At 40.8% G+C, this 19505-nt stretch overlaps 1 long non-coding RNA gene across 7 annotated transcripts in view; it reads right to left on the bottom strand.

Annotated features, from left to right (window-relative positions):
- LOC109502415 overlaps positions 1-17726 on the bottom strand; it is a 31675-nt gene extending 13949 nt beyond the window's left edge. Inside the window, exons 1-8 of one of the 7 annotated variants that reach the window (XR_006584444.1) lie at positions 17351-17726; positions 16732-16848; positions 15554-15730; positions 11605-14212; positions 10581-11497; positions 10046-10189; positions 9011-9194; positions 6131-6182 (exon numbers count right to left, since the gene is read on the bottom strand). This is a non-coding gene — a long non-coding RNA (uncharacterized LOC109502415). Of the gene's footprint in view, positions 1-6130; positions 6183-8291; positions 8732-9010; positions 9195-10045; positions 10190-10580; positions 14213-15553; positions 15731-16731; positions 16849-17337 lie in introns of those variants that run through there. The other 6 variants (XR_006584443.1, XR_002160990.3, XR_006584445.1 and 3 more) reach the window with 6 other exon arrangements.
- Positions 17727-19505: the final 1779 nt, after the last annotated feature.

A 19505-nucleotide genomic window follows, 5' to 3' on the forward strand; every position in this document is an offset into this window, starting at 1 on the left:
ATTTTAGATACGTCCTACAATTGGTGCATCCTAATTGAATCAGTAGCATTCTTTCTTTCTCGTTGCTGTATTACATAATGGTACATCTTAGAACTGATGGAGTCTTAGGTTGGGTTCTTTCTGTTTTTTGTAATCCATTATAGGGAAATGAACCAGAAATGTGGTTTCGAGTAAAGTGTGCCTTGCTCAGCAAAGGTAGATTGCAACGAATGTTCTGCATGTTCTGCATGTTCTGAGGCAGAAACAACCTCACCCCAGTGAAATCTGGGAACATGCACCAAGGGCCCATAGTCCTTCTTTTCAGGACCCATTTTAAAAAAATGAGAAACCCATTAAAAGTTTGTGTATGGAGATATATTTTAGGCTTCATTTATACTAAATAAAAAGACCCCAAATATTTAAAAATGTAAGGTTTTTATTATTAAAAATAAGAGCATGCACAGTGGAATATTATACAGTCATTAAAAGTGCAATTTTGAGGGACGCCTGGCTGGCTCAGTCAGTAGAGCATGCGACTCTTGATCTCGGGGTCATGAGTTCAAGCCCCATAGTGGGTGCAGAGATTACTTAAGGAAAAAAAGTGCGAATTTTAGCTGATACTTATTGATGTGGAAAATGCTAATAAGATAAAATTAAGTATAAAATAGGATACAAAACTTCATATTTAGAATTTTCTAATTTTGTAAAATATTCTACATGCGTAGAGAAAATATGTTATAAAATGCAGCAAAATGCTAACAACTCTTGTCTCTCTTGCTGGTGAATATTCAGTCTATTTTACTTCTATATATCTTCTTTCATTTTCCAAAACCTTTCCAATGAGTGTGGATTACTTTTATGGCTAAAAGCAACTCTTCTCCCTTCTAAAAGCAGTTTGTTTTGTCCCCAAGTTGCTTTTTCTCCTAATAAGTCAAAATGGACCTGTGTTTGGCCACAAACTAGATACTCCTGAAAGTTATAGCCAGTCTCTCAGAACAGGGAACCAGGGGCCATAAAAAAATGCCCTTTATGCTAGATAACAAATCATGTTAGTAAAGCAGGTTTCTCTGGTTTCCTGGGCATCCAAATCCAGAAATAAATTGCTGACTACTCACTTTCTGAGGAGACCCCATTCCTTACCCAGATATGGCCTCTCGATTTCTCATAAAGGAAGATAATCACCAGTACCAGAACTGGGGCTTACAAAATGCTCATTTATTACCTCTCTATTTGCCCTGGGCCCAGAGGAAACTTCATGGTCCCTACCCTTTGAATAGCAGGTAGGGAGAAGAGGGCAGAGTGCAAAGAACGGGAAATGTGGAGTGTGCTACAGAATTTCACCCAAGGGGGATTAATAAAGTTTCATACAGACATCCCAGAAGGCAAAAGTTCTTGTCTGTGGAGAGGAAGATGAAGAGATTCTGAGTCAAAACAAACAAACAAAAAACAGGTAATAAGACATTGGAAAAGACTTCATGCAAAACAAGTAGGTAATATAGCATTCCCTGAATTCACCTATGGAATATGGAACTTAAGTATGTAGAAAATATGAGAACTCTTCTCAGTACAGCTGTGAGGAGCCAAACAAGAGAAGCCAAAGCGAAGTCATCATGGTGAGAAGGTCCACCACCAACCTGCTTTAATTCATAGGTCCTGCTTCTGAAAAGGTGCTTTAGAAAATTAAGCAGAACATGTTGTGAATTCCTCTTTAGTTCAAAGCTTCAACCATTCTCCAACCCTGCCTCTTTCATAAATGTTTCACAAAGACAGCTTGTGTTCCTTCTCCTCTGCTGTAATTGCTAGTGACTGAGCTGGACTCAGAAAATGTAAGTCAAGGTACCTAAGTGTAGGACCCACACATCTGCATCTCTTAAAACCCCTGAGGTATTCCAATGTGCTGCCACTGTGACAGAACGCTCACCTAGATTATCCATGACTACGAAATAAGCAGGAGGAAGAATGAAACACTTGACACAGACAAAGGTAAACATAATCTTACTGTTCACATACGAGTTTGGTTTTTTATGAAAAAAAATTAAAATTTTAGGGCCAAATTATATGCTACTTTTATACACTCCTTTCGATTTATTTTTTTAAGTTTATGTATTTATTTTGAAAGAGAGAGAGAGAAAGGGGAAGAGGCAGACGGAGAAGGAGAGAATCCCAAGTAGTCCCTGCACTGCCAGCCCAGAGCCCTACACAGGGCTTAATCTCACCAACTGTGAGACCATAACCTGATCTGAAATCAAGAGTCGGTGGCTTAACCCACTGAGCCACCCAGGTGCCCCACATCTTTCCATTTAAAGCTCAACATAATATTGTGAAGAAAGCAGAGTAGCCTTCTTTCCTTCCTTCCTTTCTTTTCTTTCTCTTCTTTTCTTTCTTTCCTCCTTCCTTCCTTCCTTCCTTCCTTCCTTTCTTTCCTTCCTTCCTCCTTCTCCTTCCTTCCTTTCTCTCTTTCTTTCTTTCTTTCTTTCTTTCTTTCTTTCTTTCTTTCTTCTTTCAGAGGCTCAGAGCTGCTTAATGACTTGCCCAAGGTTTTGTGGCTGGAAAGCACAAAATGTTCCTAGGCTCTGAAGCCCACCTTTTTCACTCATGTGTGAACCATGGAAAATACTCTTTTCGTGGCCCCATTCACCAGCCAGTGAAGCCAAGTTCCTCCTTAATTATTGGCCCTCTTTCCATGACTCTGTCAGTAACCCAGCCAATGGTCAACAGGTTTTTTTTAGCATTGACTATCAAGTTTCAATACAAACGAGCAATGATATGTTGAAAAAGTGAGAATCAGTGCCACTGATTAAGAAAATGTCCTCAAATTTGCCTTCCAGACACTCAGCTTTAAAAGATGAAGGGAAAAAAATCTGTATCTGACTTGATTGCTTATGAAGAAAATTCCTGTAAGTGTGAACACTCCTTTGAAACTGTCAACATAATAATAATGTTAATATTGACTATACTTTTATTCTGCTAAGCATATAAATTCCCTTAATCCTCACAGCAATTCTCCGTGAGATAAATACTCTTCATAAACCCATTTACAGGTAAGGAAGTAATGGCATAAAAGAGGTTAGGTAACTTACTCTAAATCATATTAATTACTAATATTTGTCACAGACCTGAGGAGCGAGCTAAAAAGCTGTGCTACCCTCCATCGCTTTCCCAAAATTATCTTACTAACAGTGCTTATCAAACCTTTCTAAACTCCCAGCAAAAGGAAGAGTCCAGTTCCTATCAGAATTCAAGTGTGTGATTTTTTTTTTTTATTTTTCATAACTTTGAAAATTGCTGAAAGTCATGCCCCTCCTTGTTTGCTAGTTGTGCTGTTCAAGAGCCTTCTCCGATCTCACTCGAGACTTCAATGATACTCACATCCTTGAAGGCCCTGTTCCTGTACTGTGGTTCCATTTCCTGACTACCGGTTCTCACGTTGCCCTGTAATTATTGGTGCATTTTCCCCCAACTACTCCGTAAATTTCTTCAGGGAGGGATCGTGCGTTTTCATTTTATTCACTCTAATGCCTCTCTTTGTGCCCTACTCAGATCGGGAAGATGCAAATTTCACTAGCTATAGAACCTAGATAACCATGTGCTATGTTTAGGGGGTTTTTTTTTGTTTTTTTTTTGTTTTGTTTTTTTTATTATTTTAAATTTTTTTTTCAACGTTCTTTTTTTTTTTATTTATTTTTGGGACAGAGAGAGACAGAGCATGAACGGGGGAGGGGCAGAGAGAGAGGGAGACACAGAATCGGAAGCAGGCTCCAGGCTCTGAGCCATCAGCCCAGAGCCCGACGCGGGGCTCGAACCCACGGACCGCGAGATCGTGACCTGGCTGAAGTCGGACGCTTAACCGACTGCGCCACCCAGGCGCCCCTGTTTAGGGTTTTTAAATTAATTCTATAATCCAATTCCATTAATGAGAAGGCAGTCTGATGTAGTAAAAAAATGCTTATATAGTCATTAAATAAATTTGGGTTGGAGAACTTGATAACTAACCAGGAGCAACTGACAAGAAAACAATTATTTTATACAAAATCATGGGCTCTTCAATTAGTCAACTTCTTAAGTATTTCCTTCCAATGTAATTCTAGTTTAGCTTTTTATTCCTCAGCTTGCGCTTCAAAAAAAAAATGAGAATGTATAAAATTTCTATTTTTTTTCTTTCTTTTTAAAATGTTTATTCCAGGTAACATACAATGTTCTATTAGTTTCGGGTGTACAATATAGTGATTCAACTCCATACATTATTCAGTACTCATCATGATAAATGCACTCAATCCCCTTCACCTATTTCACCCAACCCCCAACCCACTTCCCCTCTGGTAGCTATTCTATAGTTAAGTCGGTTTCTTGGTTTGTGTCTTTTTCCCTTTGTTCACTTGTTTCTTTCCGTAAATTCCACGTATGAGTGAAATCATATGGTATTTGTCTTTCTCTGATTTATTTCACTTAGCGTCATACCCTCCAAATCCATCCATGTTGTTGCAAATGGCAAGATCTGAATCTTTTTATGACTGAGTAATACTCTATTGTATGTAGGTACCACATCTTCTTTATTCATTCATCTGTTGGTGGACATTTAGGCTGCTTCCATAATTGGACTATTTTAAATAGTGCTGCAGTAAACAGGGGTGTGTGTATCTTTTCAAATTAGTGTTTTTTTTTATTTGGGGGTAATACCCAGTGGTGGAGTTACTAGATCATATGGCAGGTCAGTTGTTTTTTGAATTAAGAACAAAGGACATACCTTTATAGTCAATAACCCAAATAAAAGAATATGCATCATGAAGAGGAAGGAGGAGAGAAGAAAAAAAGGAGGGCAAAAGGAATTGAGGAGGAACTAGAAAATAGGAAAAGAAAAAGCAATGGGGTTGGATTATGGAGAAGTCAGCACCAGAGTGAAGAAGAGAGCAAAAAGAAAAAGTTCAACATTTCCTGTGTTTTCCAGTTTTCTGAGGTTTTCAGTCCCCAAGCACAGGAGTCTGAAACTCACTTGTAACTATCTGCAGATGACTCCTCTCCCTATCTGGCACTCTTTCTTTCTCTGTCTCTGTCTCTCTCTGTCTATGTCAACCAGGACACCTCTTTAGTAGAGCACTTTCTTATGCAACAGAAGCCCGAGTTTTACTGTAAGAACTTTTTAAAAGATAGCTGTGTAACTCTGTTTTCTTATAAGAAAGAAAATATAACCAGAAGCCCTTGTATTTTAGAAAATGTTTTCAGCCAAAGACTAGTTTAGATAGACGTCTACACCTCTGAACTAAATGAAGGGAACAAGAATGTGAATGTCTGTGAATGTTGCAGTGAGTTTGGTTGGATAGCCAAGGCCAGCTATATAATTTGGGGGCCATGGACAAAATGAAAATGCAGGGCCCCTTGTTCAAAATTAGTAAAAATTTCAAGTTGGTGACAGTGGAGCACTCAAGCATGGGATCTTTCTGAGGATGATGTCCCGTGCAGCTGCACAGGTGACATGCCCATGGAGCCGATCTGCAGAGAACTTTGTCCGGTGGGGGCAGCTGGCAGTCACAGCAGGAAAAATGCACAGGTAGCCAGAACGTTGTTCTGGTAATGAATGACTATCTCAAAGTGTAGACAAGTCATAAGCTGCTGGTGGTGACTGAGTTTGAATGTTATTAGAAATAGAAGAGTGTAGCCATGCAAGAGGAAGAAAAGAAAGAAAGATTAACAGTGTGACTTTACATTTTGCCAGCCAGCTTTCATCCAGGAGACCTACCTGGCAACCACAGAGTGTCAATTCTTAGTAGTATCTCTTTCTTCAAATAAAAACTGATACTAGCCATAGAACTTCCGTAAATAGTAGGTATGCTGCATGAATGTTGGTATGAAAGAGCCTTAGAGCTTTGAAAGCCAAATAAAATACTATGGATATCAAAAGATGTCTTTGACTTTTAATTAAGCATGATTCTTTCTAGTTTAGCCTGTTAATTGATTGAGCAAAGGAAGCAATATGCCTTATAATGTCTGCCTAATCTCCCTTAGAGGGACATTGTGAGGATCACTTACAATAAGACATGCACTGAGACCTTATAAACTATAACCACTACTACAAGTAGAGGCAGTGTTGTTCAGCAGAGAAAGTTCTGGAGCCAGAATGCAAAGACTTGCACATACCAACAACTCCGTAACTTACCACCGATGACCTTGAAGCAACCCTGAGCCCCTCTGAGCCTCAGTTTCCTCTCCTGTAAGACAGAAATAGCAACTTTCTATTTAACTCAAAGTGGCATAATGTGCAAACATTATCCTGTGCCGTGTTTTTATTAAACTCTAAAGTGTTGCACAAATTTAAGCCATTTTTATAACTTGGCATTGTCAAGGTCACCTCTGATGCCAAAGAATTAAAGCCCAGAGCCATAAAACTCCAATCTCTCAGAGATTAACAACAGAAGATGAAATTGTATTTCAACCCTATGTAAGAAAGATCTATGCCCATGATTACAGAGGTAAATGGCAACATAAATAAAGCATTTCCTTGAGTGGTTTTGTTTATCCCCCTGTGTTTGATCCTTATGGTCATCTACACTTTATCAGCAGTAGTACACACAGAAGGCAAAGTAAACTGTATGTGGGAAAGGTGGCCAACCAGTATTTTTCTCATGGTGCCTCACATAGGCTAGACCTTGTCAAGCAGAATAAGCAAATGTTTTCTGCTTCCTGCCAAAGACACTGGGCTTCAATCCCCAGAAATGTTTTTATACACAGTATTTACCCTCAAGGAAATTTTAAGTCCTCTGTCCAGCTTCCCACATTTCCACCCTCCCTCCCGCTTCACTACATCACTCATCAACCCTCCCTTGGTGCCCACCCTCAGCCACAGCAAGAAGCAGCAATGAAGTAAGCTAGAAACAAAATGGGCCACTGTCAAGGGCTGGAGTTTAATGGGAAAAGCAAAGAAACTGCAAATCAATAGGAGTAATGTGATAAGATGCGTACGGAACTGATTCCTGTTTTCCAGGCAGGGCGCACAATAGAGGTAGGTTGGGGTTATCTTTTACAGAACCAAACCAAAATGGAGTCATGTATGTCAGGGGAACAATGGAGATGGTCAACACAGGAGCATAAAGGAAACCTAACCTAACCTTGCAGGAATTTATAACTCTTCTCAGATATCAGCAGAGAACACTAGTCAAACCCTAAGTGCCAAATCTATTCATGCCATCTCTGGACTTCCTTGTTCCCTTGTTTAGCTGCCCCGAACCAAATAAGAAAGAAGCCCACTGGGAAACCAATCAGCTGAAAAGCCAAATAACTTCTGCATTTACTCCCCGCCCCCCAAAAATCCCTTAGTCTGGAAACAACCCAGCTCATTGTTCCTATAGCTCTGAGTTTCCTGGCTTGCAGGTTGAAGCCTTGCACTAAACACATCTTTCTGCTTTGTTTTATTCAGTATGCAAAGTTTGGTTTTCGACACTTTATCTCGGCTTCCAGCTTTACATTTTTTTTAATGTTTGTTTATTTTTGAGAGAGACAGACGGACAGAGTGCAAGTGGAAGAGGGCAGAGAGAGAGGGAGACACAGAATCCAAAGTAGACTCCAGACTCTGAGCTGTCAGCACAGAGCCCAATGCGGGGTTCGAACCCACAAACCATGAGATCGTGACCTGAGCCAAAGTCGGATGCTTAACCGACTGAGCCACCCAGGCACCCTGCTTTCAGCTTTAGATAAGAGAGCAGAAAATTATTAACAGCCACCCAATTCCTGGGGTAAGTCACCAAGCCAGAATTTGGTGACAGACCTTTGCTATAAATTCATGTTTACATTTTTTCCCCAAAGTGGCATCTGCAAGTGTGTATTCCTTAACAACATGGTTGACTTTGTAGATTTGAACCTTTGCTATCACCTTTTGGAGAAGTAAGACCAAGGGTCCCTAACAGGATGCTGGTACCAGGCGAAAAGATCACGTCAAGTATAACTTCTAGAGGCCTTTTAAGTAACAAAATGATATCTACTAGCAGAATTCTTCAGAATTCCAGGTGCACTGGCTGTGCTGGTCTCATCCTAGAGAAGGTGGAGTTGAAGTTCCATAGTCACTGAAGTTGGAGCTCTGAACTCCCTTTAAAAGTGAACAGTCTGTCATTTGACAGCTACCAGAAAAAAAGTGCACTTCTATACTTGAAAATCTACAATCAGAAGGAAAGACCTGGCTTGGCAGCAGTCGAATCTCTGCTTAGTACTACTTCCTCTGCAAAGTCCGTCACTGTTAACCTCTCCCTCCTGTACCTTATCCACGGGCCTATCGCTGTGTGTTCACCTCATATGATGTTTACAGGTGAGTGGATCTCTGTTACAGATTCTTCAAGGGTGAGGACTGGGTCTTGTTCATTATTGTCTCTCCAGTGCCATGCCTGATGCACAGTATGTCTAAAAAATTTTCACCGAAAGAAAGCTGGGGTAGCTAGCAAACCCCATCAAAGGAAGTACAGATACCAAATTCTAGGTCATGTGCTATCTCTATGTCAGTTCTGGAACCTTGGAGAATTGTGTTCCGCCTCTGATACCATATTCTATAGCATTGGGAAACTAGAGTTTGTTCAGAGTTGGCAGTCCTGACGGGCGGTGGGGAGGGAAAATGTCTGGCAGAATCTGGAAACCATGTCAAATGAGGAACAAATGAAAGAACCGGGAATGATTAACTTGGCTAAAAGGAGGCGAAGGAAAGATGTGGTTACTCTCCTCAGATACTTGGAAAGCTGTCAAGTGGAGAAGGTAGGTCGATGTGTCCCGTGTTACCCTAGAAGGCAAATGAAGGTTAGTGATTATGAAGTACAGAGAGGCCGATTTTTTTAGCTCACCAAAAGCCAGAACATCCAAACAAACAAAACAAAACAAAACAACACTCACTAACAATGGCAGAAAAAGAGTAAACAAACTGTGAAGTGACAAGAAGAAAATGGCGCATCAGCCTGCAAGGATCCCTTCCAACATAGGGTTTCTAACTCTCTACAGAGTAAGTGCAAGTACCCCCTGGAATCACGGGCACGGAACCCTGCTAGGGAATAAGTGATGTCACCTTCTTTGCTCGGCACCAGCTATAGTAGGTAGGAGAGCACAGGAGACAGCGTGGAGCTCCCGAAGATGGAGGCAGAAGGGAGAGGCGTATGTCTCCAAAGGCAAGGGAAGTCGGATGGTTCTGAAGACAAATTCTCATGGTACTGCTTTGACTACTGCTTCTCCGAGCCCTCAGAAGCAGCTCTCTGGAGTGAGAGGAATTTAAAACAAAACAAAAATATTTGGAATTTGGCGGAAAGGCACATCTTTTTGAAAGTTAATACTCAAAAGAGCTGCAATCACGCATCTGTTTTCTTGTTTGGTTTACAATTGAGGGAATGGGAACAGAGGACTCCATGAAATTGAATGACACTTCACATTGATAAGCATTTCTGAAACAATATGGTAGCAATTTGAAGAACACATTATGCTCTCAAGCTGCGTAAAGAAAGAGCAAAGAATATACTCTTTAATGCTTAATTTTAATAATGATCTTACTTGTTACAGATGCCGCATTTCACAATGAAAGCCTGTGTTTCAGTCCAGTAATATGATAAGGCACAGCTTGTAAAAATGAGAATTGAGTTTAACTATGTTCTTGTGTTCTATTTTCCATTTATCATGTGAATCGCTTCCAAATAAGATTGTCTTACTTCATTAATTTGCATAATTACTGAAATACAGCATGGTATCCCAAATAACAAACTCCTGATAATATCATTTCAGATTTACTGTGACAGTATTTTGAAAATGACAAAAATTGATACACAATTACATTAGGAGTAAAAGTATATAAGCTAATTATGTTGCTTTTGAGTCTTCAAAATATATAAAGAGGTTATTTGGGACAGAACAATACATTTCTGTGCTCAGATGCTGAACAGCTTGAAAACCAAAACACAACTGGCAAGTGCTGTACCGTTTTAGGGTAACAATAAGTCTGCTTTTGACAGAGTAGAAGCCAGGCGGAGTTTTGTTTTTGTTTTTGTTTTTGTTTAATGAAATCAAGACCATTGACGAAGGATGAGAAAAGTCCTCAATGAAGACTTAAAAATACCTGTTCGGATGTATTTTGATTTTGGCAATAGCACCCTATCAAATCAGCCTGACAGCCTCTGGTCCCAGTAAGAAAATCCTGACGCCTTGTCTGAGTTCAGACTTTCAGCAAGTGCAAACATTTCACTCAACTCCACCTTCAGCGCTATGGGCGAGATAGAAAATGTGGATACGGATAAAAAGCCGCAAGCTATTAGCTCTATCAGACGTTGTTCAAAGAGCCAAGTAGTAAACGCTCCTCTCTGGAATGGAGGCTGCTGAAAGACAACAAGGCTCATTGACAAAATAAATCCCGTGGCCTGTCTTGGGCGAGCTGATAAACAGGGGCCCCGACTGATTAAGTGTCGTTCCGAACATCACAGAAAAGACTGCAGAACAATAGCAGAGACAAAAACGACACCTCTTCCTCCTGCCTCCCGCCTCCCCTTATTAATCATTTTAAACCGAAAGCTTGCAACCGGCAGTCCCCAGTCCAGCCTAAGATACTGCCCGTTTCCCTAAGACGACATTCTGGAAGCTGCAGAGCAATGTGTTACCATTCCGCCGCCCTTTCCTTTCGGTCATGACCGGAGTAAATCTGTGACTTTTGTGAGGCAGGAACATGATGGCTGAGGGATGGAACATAAAATACAAGTGTTTGTATTTTATGTACAATCTAGGTAGCATCTTACTTTTTCTAATGACTCACCAAGGGACGTTGACTGCCTGAAGAAGAGAGATCTCACTGTTGTGCGGTGGCAATCTGACTAGGTAATCACCCAGATGCTGTGACGGCCCGGGTTGCTCTGCGGTTCCTCTGCCTGGTCACCTGGCTGAGGAGGAGGGCATGCCTTCCCGAACCCTTCATCTTCGCGGAGCTCCAGCAGCTTTTAGGCCTGGGCCAGATGCCTCCGGCCTGTGGCGTGAAGGAGCAGGCTCGCCGGGTTCTGTGTACCTCTAGGCCACACTCCACATTTTAGTTCATATTAAAAAATAAATCTGGAGCCGTTTAACATTCCCAAGCTGGTTGTGTGTATGCGTGTGCGCACATGTGTGTGTGTTTATGTGTGTGCGCGCAACATGCAACACTTGAAAGCAGGGTTTCAGCTGGCCCAGAACCTGCCATTTCCATCCAGCTGTTGGCCTGGTGCCTCACAGCACACTTACAGCCCATATTAATAGCTCTTGTAAAATATGCCCTGTTATTTTACCCAGGCGACAAGATTCTCAACAGCTGGAGGGAACATCTCTTGACCCAACAACAGACAAATAAGATTCTTCATGTGGTTGAGGCCAGGGTGTGTGAAACAACACAACGCTGAGATCTCACCGCATCCACGGGGGTTTCCGGCCTCTGCTTCAGAGCTCCAGTGAGGGCAGCACGTGATCTCCCAGGATAGTCTGTTCCACTTCTGGACAATGGCTCCAATTGTTAGAAAGTTCTTTCCCGTTGGAATGCATCTTGCGGTAACCTCTACCTAGGGACACTGGGACTTAAGGCTCGTGTACAGAACGTTACATTCATCTGATTGAATTTTGTTTTTATTATTGCAACCACAATGAGTTGTAGATCCTACTTACCATCTTTACCATCCCTCCCAACTTTGATTCAGCCACCGATATAACTCTCTCTCCAATGTCATGATATATATCACTAACAAAAGTAGGTGAAGAGAAAAGAGAAAAAGATCAGTGCTTGTTACTTTAAGTGTATCTTCGGGTAAACACTGATCTGTTAATCACCAGCTTTAGGGTAAAGTTTTCCATAGGTCATGAAGGCAGCTATTACTGTACCTATGCAGATGCTGCTCAGGTGTGGCTGTCCCATGAAACTTGAACTCACTGCAGGGCTAAAATTAGCTACCTTTGTATGTTGAGTGTCTAATACAGTGCCTGGCTCAAAGAATATCTTTCATAAATGACTGGGAACCAACAAATATTTTCTTGGGGACCCTTTGTTGATTTCCAGTGATTACTGTTTATTTATTGGGGCATAAAATCCACTACCTTAACCACCCATTTTCTACCATATTTACCTCCATTTGCTTGTTCTTATTATACATGGTGTTTTAGCATTGTGTTGATTTTCTGAAGATACCGAGATGTAATTTATCAAGCCAAACTCATTTAGAACAGCTAGTTCTGCTCACTTTAAAAAACACTTTGCAAGCCTATTTTGTGTTAGGCTCTGTACAGACACTAAGGATTTAAAAACAAATGTGACATAGTTCCTGTCTCCGAGAAAGTTATAGTCCAGGGAGGGGAAATAGCAGGGTTCAAAACAATGTATATGGGACATCATGGAGAGGCCAATGGAAGCCCAAGGGAGGGGCACTTAACCTGGTCCATGGTGACACCCAAATACTATTGGAGGAGATAATACCTGGGCCTAAGCTTGAGGAGGCAACAGAAATTAATTACACAAAAGTGCAAAAGGAGTGTATTTTGAGGGGAAAAACAGAATAAGCAAAAATCACAGAGGTGTGAAACTATATAAGATACACAGAGGCTAGAGTATTCTAGAGCGAAACTCAGTTTGAAGCACAAGAACTTCACAAGATGATGCTGGAGAGTCAGAGCCTTGGTCACAGAAGGCCTTGCTGGCCAGGGTAAACAGTGTGGGTTTTCAGAGATCAACAGGGAGATGTTAGAAGCAGAACCATGTGTGTTTTATGATGAGGAATTTATTATGGAAATTAGGCCAAAAGACAATTATAGGAGTTGCTGGGAAGTGGGCGTCCAGTAGGAAGTGGGAGGATCAGAAAGGAGTCAACCACCAAGCACATTCAGCCACCAAAGTGGGATCGCAAGGCTTGTGGGATTACCTAAGGAAGCTGGGCTTCTCTTCAGCGAGCCACACACCAAATGAATGGTGGTGGTCTTGAGGCTGCTGTTAGTCAAAGGGCCACTAACTGGGAAGAAAAGCTGGAGGTGGGAGGTAAGAGAGCAAGTACTGCCTGGAACCTTTAATTCTGTCACCGCATCTAGTCATGAAGACCTTCAGAGAGTAACGTTTGTTGTTTCACTTCTGCCTTCCGAGTTCACAGTCTTACACAAATTCTTCTTCTTTATTTTTAAAGCTTATTCATTTATTTTGAGAGAGAGAGAGCAGGGGAGGGGCAGAGAGAGAGGGAGAGAGAGATCTGTATAGATGATGCGGGCAGGGCTTGATCTCATGAACCATGAGACCATGACATGAGTCAAAGTCAAGGGTCAGATGCTTAACCAACTGAGACACGCAGGCGCTCCACAAATTCCTCTTTTGCCCACTATAACTTGTTACATACAGAAAAGGAAATTCTAGAAGACATAGTTTAATTGAACAGTATAAACTACCACAGTTAAGAAAAGGGAACAGAAACAACACATGGCCAAGAACATTCCAAAAGAAGGAAAGACACTGCTGGTGCAACACTACTCATCACCACTGGCCATTCAGTCCCACACAACGCAATTTTTGACACCAAAAGTGCCATGAAAAACCTCTGAGGACCCTCGCATCTTTGTACCACTTGCTCAAGATTCAAAGTGGTAGAGTATCTGATGGGTCAAGCTGTGGTCAAACACCTATGCTAGCTGCCAGAGATGAGGAAAAGAAATATCTGCCCCACTTTGGCATCCATAGATTGAGACAGGGAGGGCCCTTTGTTCCATCTCTTTGGGGATTTTCTCTTAAAGTAGTAAAGTTGTTTGGATGCTGCAGAAAAACAACAACAAGACAAATAACCACACCCCACAGTCAGATTAACTGTTAGGAGAAAAACATTCCCATAGGTGCAATGAGAATAGATTTTGGCTAAGTGCTCTCTCTCAATTAGTGTTAGAGTAGGTTGCAGTAATATATCTAATTGTCTATGTCTATAACTAATATATATATCAACATTTCAACAGCATAGAACAACGTAGCCAACAAGAAGATAATTTCTTCTTCATTTAATAGTCCAGGGTGAGAGTTTGGGATAGCAGTGAAGCTCGGGGACCCAAGCTCTGTCTTCGACACATAGCTTGTAAGGTCATGATGGATATTGAAGTCCCAGGAAGCCAAGAGGGAGAATAAAGGAGTGGTCATGTGTAGAGATTTTATAAACCGGTCAAAATGGTGGCACGTCACTTCTGCTCGCATTTCATTGGAGAGATCTTGATTGCATGGCCTCACTTACCAACAAAGGAATCTGGGAAAATGGCCCGGCTGTGTGCCCAAAAGAGGGGAGAATAGATATTAGTGGTCAGTTGTTGGTTTTTGCCATAAATTCTGCCCAAGCCACTCAGGATTCAAATCCAGCTGAGTAGGTTCATCTAATCATAGTTTACCAAATTTTACTATAATAAAACAGATAATAAACATTATAGGTTTTAAGGCCATTTGTTCTCTGTAGCAGTGACTCAATTCTGCCCATGTAATACAAAAGCAGCCATAGAAGATTAAAAAAAAAAAAGTGTGGGGGTGGCTGTGTTATAATAAAACTTTATTTACAAAAACAGGCAGCAGGAAGTTTGTGGCCTACAGGCCATAGTTTGTTGACCCCTGATATAATCAATTCTACTGTAAGCATTGTTCTCCTTGAGAGAGATAGATGCAAAACTAAAGCTGATGAGTTTTTCATTTGCTTTGTCAACCAGCAACATTTTGTCTCTGTCCCAGTCTCTTCCCCCTGTCCCCTACTTCACCTTCTGCATTTACTCATTTCTCATCAAAGTTCTTTTTGGTCTCCATCTGGGTGAGTCCACCATTCCTTTTTGTCACTACCACTTATTCTCCATGGACCATGGTCCTGTTCATTTGAATGGTGAAATAGGCCTTTACACATAACAACTCGTTCATATTTGCCTTTCTTTTGCCTCTTTAACTAAGCAAGATATCACTTGCCTCCTTCCCTTCAGTTGCAAAGATTTATCCAGGGTCCTCTTCTTGTCATGGCCCATAACACCTTCCATGTGGCCTTTGTTGCGTACCACAGTCATTTCCATGGCTCTAATCTATGAACAAGAAGCCATGTATTTGGTACAAAGGTTGCAATGAGCTTAGTTAGGAGGCAGTTCTCCATGGTTCTCTCCCTTTTCTTTATATCTCAGGAACAGAGGTATTGATGACCTTTCGTTTAGACTATTTTTTCAAGGATAATGTTATACTGACAATGTCTCCCTTGACTGCAAAGGTTGGGTAGGCTTGTTCCCAATGTATCAATGTAGCCTATTATAAAGCATTTGGATTTCTCAAGTTCAATGTTCTGTAACACAACACACTCGTTGTTCTATAGGAAACAGAGCTTGGGAACCCGTACAATGCTAATACTACTGCTTTTGCTGTAAGTGATCAACTATTCTTTGTCTCTGACTCAGGGATCTCATGTCTTCTGCTGGCATCGATGAAACTGTGGCAGGCCAACTTGGTGGCTGGTAAATAGGGTGGAATCTCAGCTCCTTCACTATTCTTGACAGACTACATGTTTCTAAGAATGGACAAATATGGTAAATAAACTGGACTCGAAATTAATGTATGGTAGAGCAGAGCAGAGCTATGCCAGGTTACCTTTAAAAAGGTGGCCAGAGGCGTCTGGGTCCAACTTTGGTTCAGGTCATGATCTCGCGGTCTGTGAGTTTGAGCCCCGAGTCGGGTTCTGTGCTGACAGCTCAGAGCCTGGAGCCTGCTTCGGATTCTGTGTGTCCCCCTCTCTCTGCCCCTCCCCTCTTCACATTCTGTGTCTCTCTGTCTCTCAAAAAAAATGAAATAAACATTAAAAATAAATAAAAAGAAAAAGGGAGGCTAATTTCAAGCCATGACTCCACCCCTTTCTAAACTTCCATGAATGTAAAGTGGTAAGGGTAATATTAGATAACTTTGAATTTTCTCTGCTTAAAGAAATATGTAAATCATTTCCAAATGTCAATGCTATAACTATTATTAGTGATAATTTACTCACAATGTACCCTTCAACCATGTCACAGTTCTAAGGCCAAGAAGAATTGACATAGAATATATTTGGTCTAGTATGGGCAGCTTTGAACAGGCACTGCATCAATAGAGAGAGAATTCTATATGTTGTAAAAGCAATAGGATGTAGAAAAGATGAGGCAAATTGCCCCCTGCCATTCTGCTTTACTGTCAATAAATATTGAGCTCTATCTGTGTGAAAAACCACTGTGTCTGGCACCAGGATAGGAGGTGGGGATAGAGAAGACCTTATTAAGGAATTTGTGATTAGAGAACCAAAACTCACATCATTTTAAGAAGTGGAATAACCCAAAGTCATATTGGTTTGACATGAACGAAGTGTTTGCAGGAGGCCCTGGGGGAATGTGGGGAGAGATTTTGATATGACATAAAGGTATGTGAGAGCTACCTGGGGTTAAAGGGCAAAGGTTCTAGAGGAACCACGTTTTGGAGCAGTATTCTGGAATGTTGGAAAGACATACATCTTAAAAGGAAAGTAGATGGCATTTGGGGCAGTATCATTCCTCATCAGTAGCACAAAGGTGAAAATGAGAGTCAAGCAGTAGCATAGTCAGGGAGAACCATGACTAACTGGAACATAAGGTGACCTGCACCCAAGTCTTGTTCTGTTAGTAACTAGCCATCTGAGTCAGCCACTCTTAGCCTGTCTTTATCTGAAAATAAGGGAGTAAGTAAATTAGATGGTCTTTCTAAAGAAACTCTTTAATTCTATAATTGGCTTTGGGGGAAGCAAGAAGCATGTTAACGTGACAGACTTGAGAGTTAATGTTGAGTTGTAATGAAAATTAGATTTGAAAGATGGGCTGAGCAATTGGCAGTCAGTGAAGACGCTTGTATCGGATGTCAGGATCAATAGGGAGTCACCGCTGGTCCTTGAACAAAAATGACAAGATTAAAATATCGGTGGAATGCAATCAAAGAATATTGCCCAAGAGGGCTTTCAAAATAACTACGATCAATCCTAGACTGTTTTTTCAAGCATCTTATAAAAGTTACATTTCCATCTACCCAAATAAGGGTAGTGGTAATTACACTATCAATTAAATAGTTTATCCTGCACCTGTTGAAAAATTGGAAGTATTAGTTGCCTGCACAGTACAATAGAAGTGTTTGTGATGCAAAATTATTACAATATGAAATAGATGAATCCTACATATTATTTAAGGTGCTTCCTAATCTAGGGTACTTAAAGCTGGTTGCTATATGTTTCTGAATGGTAACTGATTGGCATTGCTCTGATTATGGTTCGCAAGCCAGAATTTAACCCTATTTTTAAAAGTCCATGTGCCTATTGCCATATCAAGAAACAAATACATTTTCTTATTCTGTTCCATTGTCTCATCTTCGACATTGCATCTTACCACAGTCAATTACCTCCATGAGGACACCAGAATATCTGTAGATGCTCTCATTTTCCTAATCAATCATGGACCAGTTTAGGAGTCTGAATGTTCATTGCAGTGTGGAGAGTCCCTTGGTAGCTTATCTCATGCCTTGAATAAAAGCAAAAAGGGCCAGTTGACGCCCTGAATCTAACAGCATCTATTCCTAGAAAGGCTAGAACTTCTTGGAAATGCAGAGCAGGTCAGGCTGGCCTCAGTCATCTGAGGCTGTCATGCAAACCCCCCTAGCCTCTGGAAGATTCTTTGGAAGTAAAGACAATATACAGATTCCTAAAATTCTTTTGTGGAGGGGCACCTGGGTGGCTCAGTGGTTGAGCGTCCAACTTCAGCTCGGGTCATGATCTCACAGTTCATGAGTTCGAGCCCCACGTCAGGCTCTGTGCTGACAGCTCAGAGCCTACAGCCTGCTTCAGATCCTGTATCTTCCTCTCTCTCTGCCGCTTCCCCACTCATGCTCTGTATCTCTCTCTCTCTCTCTCTCAAAAATAAATAAACATTAAAAAAATTTTCTATAAATAAATAAATAAGTAAACAAAATTCGTTTGCGGATACACAAACTAGAATACAGCTTTAAAGCTAGAATAAACAAACATTTACCAAGTGCTTCTAAAAAACCAGTTTCTTTCATAATATTATTTATTTTTATTGAGATATAATTGAAATATAACATTAATTGTAGGTCACCATCACCACACATAGTTACACATTTTTTTTCTTGTTATGAGAACATTTAAGGTCTACTCTCTTAGCAACTTTCAAATATATAATACAGTACTATTAACTATAATAGTCATGTTGAGCATTATGCCCTCAGGATTTATTAATTTTGTAACTGGAAAGTTTGTGCTTTTGACCACCTTCACACATTTTGCCCACCTCCAACCCTTGCCTCTATCAAGCACCAATCTATTCTCTGTATCTGAGCTGTGTTTTTTGTTTTGTTTTAGGGAGGGATGTGTTTTTCTTCTTTTGTTTTTGTTTTTATTTAGATTCAACACATAAGTGAGACCATACAGTATTTGTCTTTCTCTGTCTGACTGATTTCACTTAGCATAATGCCCTCAAGGTCCATCCATGTTGTTGCAAATAGCAAGATTTTCTCTTTTTTTTTTTTTTTGGTTGAATAATATTCCCTGTGATATATATTATCTCTCTCTCTCTCTCTCTCTCTCTCTCTCGTTTTAAATATTTCTTTTAGAGAGAGAGAGCATGAGCAGGGTAGGGGCAGAGAAAGAGGGAGAGACAGAAAGAATCTCAAGCAGGTTCCCTGCTACCAGCACAGAGCCCAATGAGGGGCTTAAACTCATGAACCATGAGATCATGACCTGAGCTGAAACTGAATCAGGAACTTAACTGACTGAGCCACCCAGGAGCCCCATATTACATTTCTTTATCCATTCATCTGAAGACAGACACTTAGGCTGCTTCCATATTCACAATAGTATCTTAACTCTCACATCAAACCTCATTTCCAGGATGCCTGGGTGGCTCCCTTGGTTGAGCGTCTGACTCGATTTCGGCTCATGTCATGATCCCAGTGTCATGGGATCAAGCCCTGAGTCTGGCTTCGTGTTGAGCATGGAGCCTGCTTAAGATTCTGTCTCTCCCTCTGCCTCTGCCCCTCTCCCTCACCCTTGTACTCTCTCTCTCTCAAAAATAAAAAAACAAAAACAAATAAAAAAATAAAAACAAATAAAACAAAAAAACCTCATTTCCTACAGATGATGAAGATCAAGATATGCTTTGCAAGATGTGGGAAAACTATCTGAGCTATAGTATTAAGTCAAGGATATAGGAAGAAGAAGTAAAAGAGAAGGTTTAAAGGAGGATTTAAAGGGGTGCAGGTGGGTGAGGATTGCTCTAGTAGAAAAGATGTTTTGTAAGGCTTCTTTCAAAGAAATCTTCTCCGGCCTGTCAAAGCTTATATTCAAACTATTTACTTAAAAGAAAATACATAGCTCTGGTTCCGGGGTGACTGTGTGTTTTCCCCCCATGAATATAGAGCCCAGATTAGTGTCATTTGTGGATTAAAAGTAGCTTCAGTGCTGCTCAGATCTGGTGGGATTTTGTGGAGAGACCGAAACTGTAGGATTTACCCCTAATTTGTGAAATCAGTATGGCTATTC

The sequence above is a fragment of the Felis catus genome, chromosome C1, assembly GCF_018350175.1.
Source record: "Felis catus isolate Fca126 chromosome C1, F.catus_Fca126_mat1.0, whole genome shotgun sequence".
NCBI lineage: Eukaryota > Metazoa > Chordata > Mammalia > Carnivora > Felidae > Felis > Felis catus.